The sequence below is a fragment of the Mus caroli genome, unplaced genomic scaffold (genome assembly GCF_978045245.1).
Source record: "Mus caroli unplaced genomic scaffold, Mus_caroli_1 scaffold_3, whole genome shotgun sequence".
In the NCBI taxonomy this organism is placed as follows: Eukaryota; Metazoa; Chordata; class Mammalia; order Rodentia; family Muridae; genus Mus; species Mus caroli.
Window position 1 is genome coordinate 70,190,941 of NW_028227258.1, and position 12,003 is coordinate 70,202,943.

Below are 12,003 nucleotides of genomic sequence, written 5' to 3' on the forward strand. Positions count from 1 at the left end.
TTTGAGTTAATTTTATATCCAGCTACTTCACCGAAGCTGTTTATCAGGCTTAGGAGTTCTCTGGTGGAATTTTTAGGGTCACTTATATATACTATCATATCATCTGTAAAGAGTGATATTTTGACTTCTTCTTTTCCAATTTGTATCCCTTTGATCTCCTTTTGTTGTCGAATTGCTCTGGCTAGGACTTCAAGTACAATGTTGAATAGGTATGGAGAAAGTGGATAGCCTTGTTTAGTCCCTGATTTTACAGGGATTGCTTCAAGCTTCTCACCATTTACTTTGATGTTGGCTACTGGTTTGCTGTAGATTGCTTTTATCATGTTTAGGTATGGGCCTTCAATTCCTGATCTTTCCAAGACTTTTATCATGAATGGGTGTTGGATCTTGTCAAATGCTTTTTCCCCATCTAACGAGATGACCATGTGGTTTTTGTCTTTGAGTTTGTTTATATACTGGATTACGTTGATGGATTTCCGTATATTGAACCATCCCTGCATCCCTGGGATGAAACCTACTTGGTCAGGATGGATGATTGTTTTGATGTGTTCTTGGATTCGGTTAGCAAGAACTTTATTGAGGATTTTTGCATCAATATTCATAAGGGATATTGGTCTGAAGTTTTCTATCTTTGTTGGGTCTTTTTGTGGTTTAGGTATCAGAGTAATTGTGGCTTCATAGAATGAGTTGGGTAGAGTACCTTCTGTTTCTATTTTGTGGAATAGTTTGTGAAGAACTGGGATTAGATCTTCTTTGGAGGTCTGATAGAACTCTGCACTAAATCCATCTGGTCCTGGGCTTTTTTTAGTTGGGAGACTATTAATGACTGCTTCTATTTCTTTGGGGGATATAGGGCTGTTTAGATCATTAACCTGATCTTGATTCAACTTTGGTACCTGGTATCTGTCTAGGAACTTCTCCATTTCATCCAGGTTCTCCAGTTTTGTTGAGTATAGCCTTTGGTAGAAGGATCTGATGGTGTTTTGGATGTCTTCAGGATCTGTTGTTATGTCTCCTTTTTCATTTCTGATTTTGTTAATTAGGATGCTTTCCCTGTGCCCTCTACTGAGTCTGGCTAAGGGTTTATCTATCTTGTTGATTTTCTCAAAGAACCAGCTCCTTGTTTGGTTGATTCTTTGAATAGTTTTTTTTGTTTCCACTTGGTTGATTTCGCCCCTGAGTTTGATTATTTCCTGCCGTCTTCTCCTCTTGGGTGAATTTGCTTCCTTTTGTTCTAGTGCTTTTAGGTATGTTGTCAAGCTGCTTATGTGTGCTCTCTCTAGTTTCCTTTTGGTGGCACTCAGCGCTATGAGTTTTCCTCTTAGAAATGCTTTCATTGTGTCATATAAGTTTGGGTATGTTGTGGCTTCATTTTCATTGAACTCTATAAAAAGTCCTTAATTTCTTTCTTTATTCCTTCCTTGACCAAGGTATCATTGAGAAGAGTGTTGTTCAGTTTCCACGTGAAGGTTGGCTTTCTATTATTTATTTTGTTATTGAAGATCAGCCTTAGTCCATGGTGATCTGATAGGATGCATGGGACAATTTCAATAGTTTTGTATCTGTTGAGGCCTGTTTTGTGACCAATTATGTGGTCAATTTTGGAGAAGGTACCATGAGGTGCTGAGAAGAAGGTATATCCTTTTGTTTTAGGATAGAATGTTCTGTAGATATCTGCCAGATCCATTTGATTCATAATTTCTCTTAGTTTATCTTTGTCCCTGTTTAGTTTCTGTTTCCATGATCTTTCCATTGGTGAAAGTGGTGTGTTGAAGTCTCCCACTATTACTGTATGAGGTGCAATGTGTGCTTTGAGATTTACTAAAGTTTCTTTAATGAATGTGGCTGCCTTTGTATTTGGAGCATAGATATTCAGGATTGATAGTTCCTCTTGGAGGATTTTACCTTTGATGAGTATGAAGTGTCCCTCCCTGTCTTTTTTAATGACTTTGGGTTGGAAGTCAATCTTATCAGATATTAGAATGGCTACTCCAGCTTGTTTCTTCATGCCATTTGCTTGGAAAATTGTTTTCCAGCCTTTCATTCTGAGGTAGTGTCTATCCTTTTCTCTGAGATGAGTTTCCTGTAAGCAGCAAAATGTTGGGTCTTGTTTGTGTAGCCAGTTTGTTAGTCTATGTCTTTTTATCAGGGAGTTGAGTCCATTGATATTAAGAGATATTAAGGAAAAGTAATTGTTGTTTCCTGTTATTTTTGTTGTTATAGTTGGCATTTTGTTCTTGTGGCTATCTTCTTTTAGGTTTGTTGAGGGATTACCTTCTTGTTGTTTCTAGGGCGTGGTTCCTGTCCTTGTATTGGTTTTTTTCTGTTATTATCCTTTGAAGGGCTGGATTCGTGGAGAGATAATGTGTGAATTTGGTTTTGTCGTGGAATACTTTGGTTTCTCCATCTATGTTAATTGAGAGTTTGGCTGGGTATAGTAGCCTGGGCTGGAATTTGTGTTCTTTTAGTGTCTATATAACATCTGTCCAGGATCTTCTGGCTTTCATAGAATCTGGTGAAAAATCTGGTGTAATTCTGATAGGCTTGCCTTTATATGTTACTTGGCCTTTTTCTCTTACTGCTTTTAGTATTCTATCTTTATTTAGTGCATTTGTTCTTCTGATTATTATATGTCGGGAGGTATTTCTTTTCTGGTCCAGTCTATTTGAAGTTCTGTAGGCTTCTTGTATGTTCATGGGCATCTCTTTCTTTAGATTTGGGAAGTTTTCTACTATAATTTTGTTGAAGATATTTGCTGGTCCTTTGAGTTGAAAATCTTCATTCTCATCCACTCCTATTATCTGTAGGTTTTGTCTTCTCATTGTGTCCTGTATTTCTTGGATGTTTTGAGGTAGGATCTTTTTGCATTTTACATTTTCCTTGATTGTTGTGCAGATGTTCTCTATGGAATCTTCTGCACCTGAGATTCTCTCTTCCATCTCTTGTATTCTGTTGCTGATGCTCGTATCTATGGTTCCAGATTTCTTTCCTAGGGTTTCTATCTCCAGTGTTGCCTCATTTTGGGTTTTCTTTATTGTGTCTACTTCCCTTTTTAGGTCTAGTATGGTTTTGTTCATTTCCATCATCTATTTGGATGTGTTTTCCTGTTTTTCTGTAAGGACTTCTACCTGTTTGATTATGTTATCCTGTTTTTCTTTAAGGATTTGTAACTCTTTAGCAGTGTTCTCCTGCAATTCTTTAAGGGATTTTTGAGCTTCCTCTTTAGTGTCTTCTGCCTGTTTAGCATTGTTCTCCTGTATTTTTTAAGTGTGTTATTAAAGTCTTTCTTGAACTCCTCTACCATCATCAGGAGATATGCTTTTAGATCCGTGTCTAGCTTTTCCGGTGTGTTGGGGTGCCCTGGACTGGGCGAAGTGGGGGTGCTGGGTTCTGATGATGGTGAGTGGTCTTGGTTTCTGTTAGTAAGATTATTACGTTTACCTTTCGCCATCTGGTAATCTCTGGGGTTAGTTGTTATCGTTGTCACTGTTTAAAGATTCGAGCAGAAGCTGTGTTCCACTCACCAGCAGTCTCAAAATCCTGCGGCGGTGGTCGTGGGTAGCTGATGGTACCCAGGTGCTGGTCCAGCCGGAAGAGGCCTGTGGTCCTACTCAGGCCGGTTTTCTGCTTCCCTAACTAATGCAGTCTCTGGTCCCGCGTGCAATTGGATTGGAGTAGAAGCTGTGTTCCACTCACCAGAAGTCTTAAGATCTTGTGGTGGGTGTTGTGGGTAGCTGGCGAGTGTCAGCCGACCCTGCGCCCCAGTTGCCCCGGTGCTTTTCTGACCGGAAGAGGCTTGTGGCCCTATGTAGGCCGGATTTCTCTCTCCCCAACCAGAGCAGTCTCAGGTCCCGCGTGATTGGACTGGAGCAGAAGCTGTGTTCCACTCACCAGCAGTCCCAAAATCCTGCGGAGGGGGTCGTGGGTAGCTGGCGGGTGTCAGGCAACCCTGCGCTCCAGCTACCCCGGTGCTGATCCGGCCGGATGAGGCCTGTGGCCCTACTCAGGCCAGTTTCTGCTTCCCTAACTAATGCAGTCTCAGGTCCCGCGCGCAATTGGATTGGAGCAGAAGCTGTGTTCCACTCTCCAGAAGTCTTAAGATCCTGTGGTGGGTGTTGTGGGTAGCTGGCGAGTGTCAGCCGACCCTGTGCCCTAGCTACCCTGGTGCTGATCCGGCTGGATGAGGCCTGAGGCCCTACTCAGGCCGGTTTCTGCTTCCCTAACTAATGCAGTGTCAGGTCCCTCGCGCAATTGGATTGGAGCAGAAGCTGTGTTCCACTCACCAGAAGTCTTAAGATCCTGTGGCGGGTGTTGTGGGTAGCTGGCGAGTGTCAGCCGACCCTGCGCCCTAGCTACCCGGGTGCTTTTCTGACCGGAAGAGGCTTGTGGCCCTATGTAGCCAGATATTTTTTTTATAATTGTGACATGACTTCTATTTTGAGTTTAAGTGTAATACATATAATTATGATGAAATATGGAGATAAATAAAAATGTTGGCATATTAGCTATTCATTATTTTATAAATATCATTCTCAACATATTACTTTGGAAGTATATGATTAATAATTTTTTTAATTTTTGTTTAACAGAATTTATAATCACTGAACATTACAACCTGTAGGGGATAATTTAGTCTTGTTGAATTATTAGATTCAGGCAACTATTACTCTGCTAGTCATGATAAAAGAGAAAATCCCTTGATGATCCCTCGAATTCATTCATTTCTTTCCTGGCTAAAAATAAATTTACCAAATGCTCCAAACAACAGCTACCATGTTGCCTTGATATCAGAGACTGGTTTCTGGAACTGTGAGGTAAAACAATCATTCCTTATTCTGCTTTTTTCATGGATTTTATCAAAACAAAAATGATTTGTTCTATAAAATAAATTTTAATCACAAAGAAATAAGGAAAGATGGTTAGCGTTGCCTATTTTAAAGAATCATAGAAACCTCAGTGTAGAGATCTGTAGAGTATTATAGCTACTGGTAGTATTCCAATTTGTTTGCTCCAGGGCAATGTCATAAAAGTGCAAAGCCATTGGAGGCTTATGTCCATATTGGAAGTCCCAAAGCATTTGAGAGAAGAAGCCTGAGCAGGTTGTTCTTATGTTCACTCTATACCAAGAAGGAGAGTGCTCAGCAACCCTGGAGGCCTCTGACATCATGTTTCTTCCCACCCTGTAAATGATGTTGTCAGGACTGCATGGCAGCTACTTTGCACACCATGCTCCAGCACCTGGCTCAGAAAGATCAGGAACACTTACACGTTTCAGGTACTATGTAATTGTGAAGATTTTGCAGCCAGTGTCAGGGTTGTTTTGATTTGCATTTCCCTGATGATTAAGGATGTTGCACATTTATTTCAGGTGCTTCTCAGGCATTTGGTATTCCTCAGTTCAGAATTCTTTGTTCAGATCTGTGCCCCATTTTTAATGGGGTTATTTGATTTTCTGGATTCCATCTTCTTGAGTTTTGTATATATTGTAAATTAGTCCCCTATCAGATTTAGGATTGGTGAAAATGCTTTCCAGATCTGTTGGTGGCCTTTTTGTCTTATTGACAGTGTCTTTTGCCTTATAGAAGCTTTGCAATTTTATAATGTCCCATTTATGGTTTCTTGATCTTACAGCACAAGTCATTGATGTTCTGTTGAGGAATTTTTCCCCTGTACACACATCTTTGAGACTTTCCCTTCCTTTCTCCTCTATAAATTTCATAGTCTCTGGTTTTATATGAAGTTCCTTTATCCACTTACAATTGAGCTTTGTACAAGGAGATAAGAACTGATCAATTCGAAGTTAAGCCACCACCTTTTGGTGAAAATGCTGTCTTTTTCCACTGGATGGTTTTTGCTCACTTGTCAAAAATCAAGTGACCATAGGTATGTGGGTTCATTTCTGGGTCTTCAATCCTATTCCATTGATCTACCTGTCTGTCTCTGTACCAGTACCATGCAGTATTTTCTTTTTTTCCTCAATTCCTCTGCAATATAACTTGAGGTCAGGAATGATGATTCCTCCAGAACTTTTTTTGTTGTTGAGAATAGTTTTTGCTTTCCTAGGGTTTTTTTTTATTCCAAATGAATTTGCAAATTGCCCTTTCTAGCTCTGTGAAGATTTTAGTTGGAATTTTGATGGGGATTTCATTGAATCAGTACATTGCTTTTGGCAAGATAGCCATTTTTATTCTTTTAACCATGCCAATCCATGAGCATGTGAGATCTTTCCATCTTCTAAGGTCTTCTGTGATTTCTTTCTTCTGAGACTTGGAGTTCTTATCATACAGATCTTTCACTTCCCTAGTTAGAGTCACATTAAGGTATTTTATATTTTTGTGACTATTGTGAATTTCTTTCTCAGCCTGTTTATCCTTTCTGCAAGTAAATGCCACTGATATGTTTGAGTTAATTTTATATTGAAGTACTGCACTGATGCTGTTTATTAGGTTTAGGACTTCTCTGATGGAATTTTTAGTGTCACTTATATATACTATCATATCATCTGAAAATAGTGATATTTTTACTTCTTCTTTTCCAAATTGTATACACTTGACCTCCTTTTGTTGTCTAATTGCTCTGGCTAGGACATCTAATACTATATTGAATAGGTTGGGAGAAAGTTTGCAGGCTGTCTACTTCCTGATTTTAGTGGGATAGCTTGAGGTTTCCACCATTTAGTTTGAGGTTGGCTACTGGTTTGCTGTAGATTGCATTTATTATGTTTAGGTATGTGCCTTATGTGCCTTGAATTCCTGAACTTTCTAAGACTTTAATCATGAAGGGGTGTTGGATTTTATCAAATGTTTTCTCAGCATCTAAGCAGATGATCATGGTTTTTTTGTCTTTGTGTTTGTTTATATTGTGGATTTCAGTGATTGATTTCTATGTATTAAACCATCCCTGTATCTTTGGAATGAAACCTACTTGATCAAGATGGATGAACTTTTGGATGTGCTCTTGGATTCGGTTTGCGAGGATTTTATTGAATATTTTTGCATAGATATTCATAAGGGAAATTGTTGGGAAGTACTCTTTCTTTCTTTGGTCTTTATGTGATTTAGCTATCAGAGTAATTGTGGCTTCAAAGAATGAATTTTGTAGAGTACTTTCTGTTTCTATTTTGTGGAATAGTTTGAGGAGTATTGGAATCAGTTTTTCTTTAAAGGTCTGATAAAACTCTATACTAAACCAATTTTGACCTTTTTTGGGGGGGGTGGGAGACTATTAGTGACTGTATCTATTTCTTTAGGCAATATTGGACTGGTCAGATCATTAATCTGATCCTGATTAAACTTTGATACCTGGTATCTGTCTAGAAGTTTTCCATTTAATCCAGGTTTTCCTGTTTGGTTGAATAGAGCCTTTTGTAGTAGGATCTGATGATGTTTTGAATTTCCTCAGATTCTCTTGTTATGTCTCACTTTTAATTTCTTTTGTTTATTAATTTGATACTTTCCCTGTGCACTCTAGTTATTATGGCTAAGGGTTTATCTACCTTGTTGATTTTCTCAAAAATCCAGCTCCTTGTTTTGTTGATTCTTTGAATAGTTCATTTTGTTTTCACTTGGTTGATTTCAGCCCTGAGTTTGATTATTTACTGTCTTCTAATCCTCTTGGGTGAATTTGCTTCCATTTGTTCTAGAGCTCTTAGATGTGCTGCCAACCTGCTAGTGTATGCTCTGTCTAGTTTGTTTTAGTTAGCCCTCAGAGCTATGAGTTTTCCATTCAGGACTGCTTTCATTTTCTCCCAAACGTTTGGGTATGTTGTGGCTTCATTTTCATTAAACTCTAAAATGTTACTGATCTTTTTCTTTATTTCTTCCTTGTCCAATGTATCATTGAGTAGAATGTTATTCAGCTTCCACATGAATGTTGGCTTTCTGTTATTTATGTTGTTATTGAAGATCAGCCTTAGTCTATGGTGGTCTGATAGGATGCATGGGATACTTTAAATATTTTTGTATCTGTTGAGGCCTGTTTTGTGATCAAGTATATGGTTAATTTTGGAGAAGGTACCATGAGGTGCTGAGAAGAAGGTATATCCTTTTGTTTTAGGACAAAATCTTCTGTAGATATTTGTTAAATCCATTTCCTTTATAACTTCTGTTAGTTTCAATGTGTCTCTTGTTTAGTTTCTGTTTCAAGGAACTGTGCTATGATGAGAGAGGGGTGTTGAAGTCTCCCACTATTATTGTGTGAGGTGCAACATGTGCTTTGGGGTTTACTAAAGTTCCCTTAATGAATGTGGCTGCCCTTGCATTTGGAGCACAGATATTGAGAATTGAAAGTTCATCTTGGAAGATTCTTTTCCTTTGATGAAAATGAAGTGTCTCTCCTTGTCTTTTTGATAACTTTGGGTTGGAAGTCGATTTTATTCGATATTTGAATCACTACTCCAGCTTGTTTCTACGGACCATTTCCTTGGAAAATTATTTTCCAGCATTTTACTTTGTGGTAGTATCTGTCTTTGTCTATGGTCAGCTGTTTGTTTCTTTTTTGGTTATTTGAGGCAGAGTTTCTCTGTATCTGCCATTAGTTGTTTTAGTAGTCTCTGGCGGGAGCTTGTTCCTCCTGTGATTCTGTTAGCCTCTGTCAAGCACTCCTGGGAGTCCCATTTTCAACTGAGTGCCAGAGGTCAGAGGACTCTCTGCAGGCAAGCTCTCCTCTTGCAGTGAAAGTGTCCAGAAGCCTGGAGCTCTGATCAACTTCCTGAGTCCAGTGATCCCAAAACATTGGGTTTGCTAAGGGCTCTGTGTAGTGGGGAGTCCTCTGAGGACCTTGAGACCCTCCACCAAGTTCTGATAGATTGGGAGCACAGCTCAAAACTTGTAATTCTAGAACATGGGATCTCACACTACAATTCAGCTGCAGTTTCCTAACTGTCAATAACTAAATATGACCACCGAAGTCACAGTGAATGGAAAGAGTTGAACCTTCTCTTTGTTGCAGACATAAACACCATATTCAGGAAGAAGACAAACCCGGTAAAAATTTGGAAATTCACTTCTCACTAACTCTCTGAATTCCTTCTCACCCAGTACAACTGTCGTTCTCAGAGAATAATTTCTGAAGATCTTGTAGATATTCATTATGTATTTATCACTTGAGGTCAAACCTTGGTCCATCTTATACTGTTGGAAGAAGGGAAACATAAAACTGAAAGGAAAAGAGTGACTTTTTCACTTTTCTTGGCCTGTTCTCTGGAAGTGAACAGATTGGTAGATAAGGAGTACATCACATAAAAACAAATCCTTGGATCCTAGGGAGACAGCTTGTTACTCACTTGTAAAAGATGAGATTTTGGCCTTCTAGAAAAAAAAATTAAAGCATTTTTATAACTCTGAGAAACAGTAAAGAAAACAACAAATGAATTAAGTCAGTAGGAGAGGCTTCCAGATGGATGGATTGAAAAAATTCTGGATCAAATAAAAAAAAATAACTCTAACCCAGGCAGCAGCATCCTGCCAGGGGAATCTGGAGATTACTTACCAAAGCAGAAGAGCCACCCAGAGTGTGCACAAGAGGAGGTGCACACAAACTTTTATAGGTAGGACTGGGCTGTACATATGACTCTCCCAGGGAAACACTGAGTCACAAATTAATACTGTGGTGACACTGCCAAGGCTAGACTTGGGAGACAATCAATGTCCCCTCTCCTCCCCCTCCCCCTCCCCCTCTCTCCCTCTCCCCCTCCCCCTCTCCCTCTCTCCTTCTCCCTCTCTCCCTCTCCCCCTCCCCCTCCTACTCCCTCTTCTCCTCCTACCTCCTCCACTTCTCCCTCTTTCAATCTCTCTCTCTCCCTCTCTTATCTCCCTGTTTCCCTTTTTCATGCACCTTTCTTCTCTCCTCTTCTGCCTCTTTTCCTCACCAGTATCCCTACCTTCCATGCTTTCTTTGTTATTCTCTATTTCTCATTGGACTCTCCAACATGAATGTACAGTTAAACTGAAATAGTTTTTCATACCCTGTCATTTTTACTCTGCTTCTTAACATACTTGCGAGAGACAACCTGCCTGATACACTTCCTCATCCATTCCATAACCATCACAGTCTGTCTGAGCATTCATCAGAGCTGAAGCAAACAGTTTGACCCCAAGCACAATCCATCTTGTCCATCCTGCCTATGGAGGGATTCCTACCCTCTACATGCATGGCTCTGTTAAGTGCTTTAATGAGAATATATTTTATTCATGGAATGTATATCACAGTTAAATTTTTTTGAAAGATGATAAATGCTAATTTTGCAAATAAATGATTATATGAGCAGAAAGGCATGTGCATAAGGATGCATAGCTTGTGTTTCTTCCAGTGGGAACTGCTCTCCAGTATAGACATTTTTGGTGAAGTGAAATGTCATTCACCTGCTCTCTCTTGCAGACTGAGAGTACATCCTCAGCACTAGCATGGGCACAGTATTCTGAGGATCACTACCTAATTTTAGTCCAAATTTGAGCCCAAGTGTATAGGAACTTACATCACAAAAGACTTCTCTTTTGATTTTAATTTATTGTTGTTGTATATTCATATATTATAATGGATTTCATTATGACTTATTATATACATAAAATGCCCTTGTACTTCTCACTACATTACCCTTTTTCATGCTCACTCATTCTCTTCTTCTACCTCCCTACAATGTAACTTTTTCTACCGGAATTTATTTTACTGCAGATGACTGACAATATTCCCCTTTGTCATAGCGATTAATTTTGTTTAACAGGACAATATGTTGTTCCTAATAAGAACAGATTTTTATCAGTCTCAGCGTTGAACAAAATTCCACGTATATATTGGGTACTTAAAAGAGTAAATTTCTCTATTCATCTGTAGATGGGACTTAGGTTCATCATATAAGTTAGAAATTGTAAATACCTGATTATAAGAATTGTTGCATAGCCATGTAACAAAGGCAGCATGACGATGTCACAAAGGAGATGTATGGGTCAATGGTACGGAATTATTGATCTACATGTTAACCTACACTGCTTTGTCACTGATTTAATTCTTTAGAGATTATATTTATTTTTATTTTATGAGTATGGATGTTGTCACTAGATATGTTTTTTCACTATGTGAATCTAGTACAAAAGAAGACACAGCTTCCCTGACAATAGAATTACAGTTGGTGTTTAATTGCCTTATGTGTGCTACAAATTAATCTCATGTCCTATGGAAGAGAAAAGTGTGCTGTTCTTATTTAATCATGTCTCAGTATCTCATATCAGGGTTTTCCCCTTTTCTTCACATGTATTTATATATTTATTCACATTACATGCTGAACACACCCCCCACCCTCCACTACTTCAAGCACCTTCCTGTTTCAATTTTAAAGTTTGTATAGTATTGATCCAAGGCCTTGTTTGAAACTCTGGTAGAATTTTGCACTAAAACCATGTGGCTATAGTCTTCATTCTCTCCTTCTAAGGATATACAAGGCAGACCTGATAGGGAAAACAGATCCAAAGTCCGGCAGCAGATTCAGAGGCAACTCCAACTGAAATATTCTAAAGTAGTATCCTATATTTTTTAAATTTGATTTTGTTTATATGGTGGAGTATCTTGATTGATTTTTGTACTAGCTTGCAATCCCACCAACAATGGAGGAGTGTTCCTCTTTCTCCACATCCTCACTAGCATTGGCTGACACCTGAATTTTTGATCTTAGCCAATCTGACTGGTGTGAGGTAGAATCTCAGGGTGGTTTTGATTTGCATTTCCCTGATGATTAAGGATGCTGAACATTTTTTCAGGTGCTTCTCAGCCATTCAGTATTCCTCAGGTGATAATTCTTTGTTTAGCTCTGAGCCCCAGTTTTTAATGGGGTTATTTAATTTTTTGGAGTCCTTTTTCGGAAAGGATCTTTACCTATCCTAAATCAGATAGGGGACTAATATCCAATAAATATAAAGAACTCAAGACGATGGACTAATTTTTCTGTTTTGCACACCTCTTTGGTGTGCTTGCTTCGTACACTTCTAGAATTTTGTGTGTCCTTTTAAACTG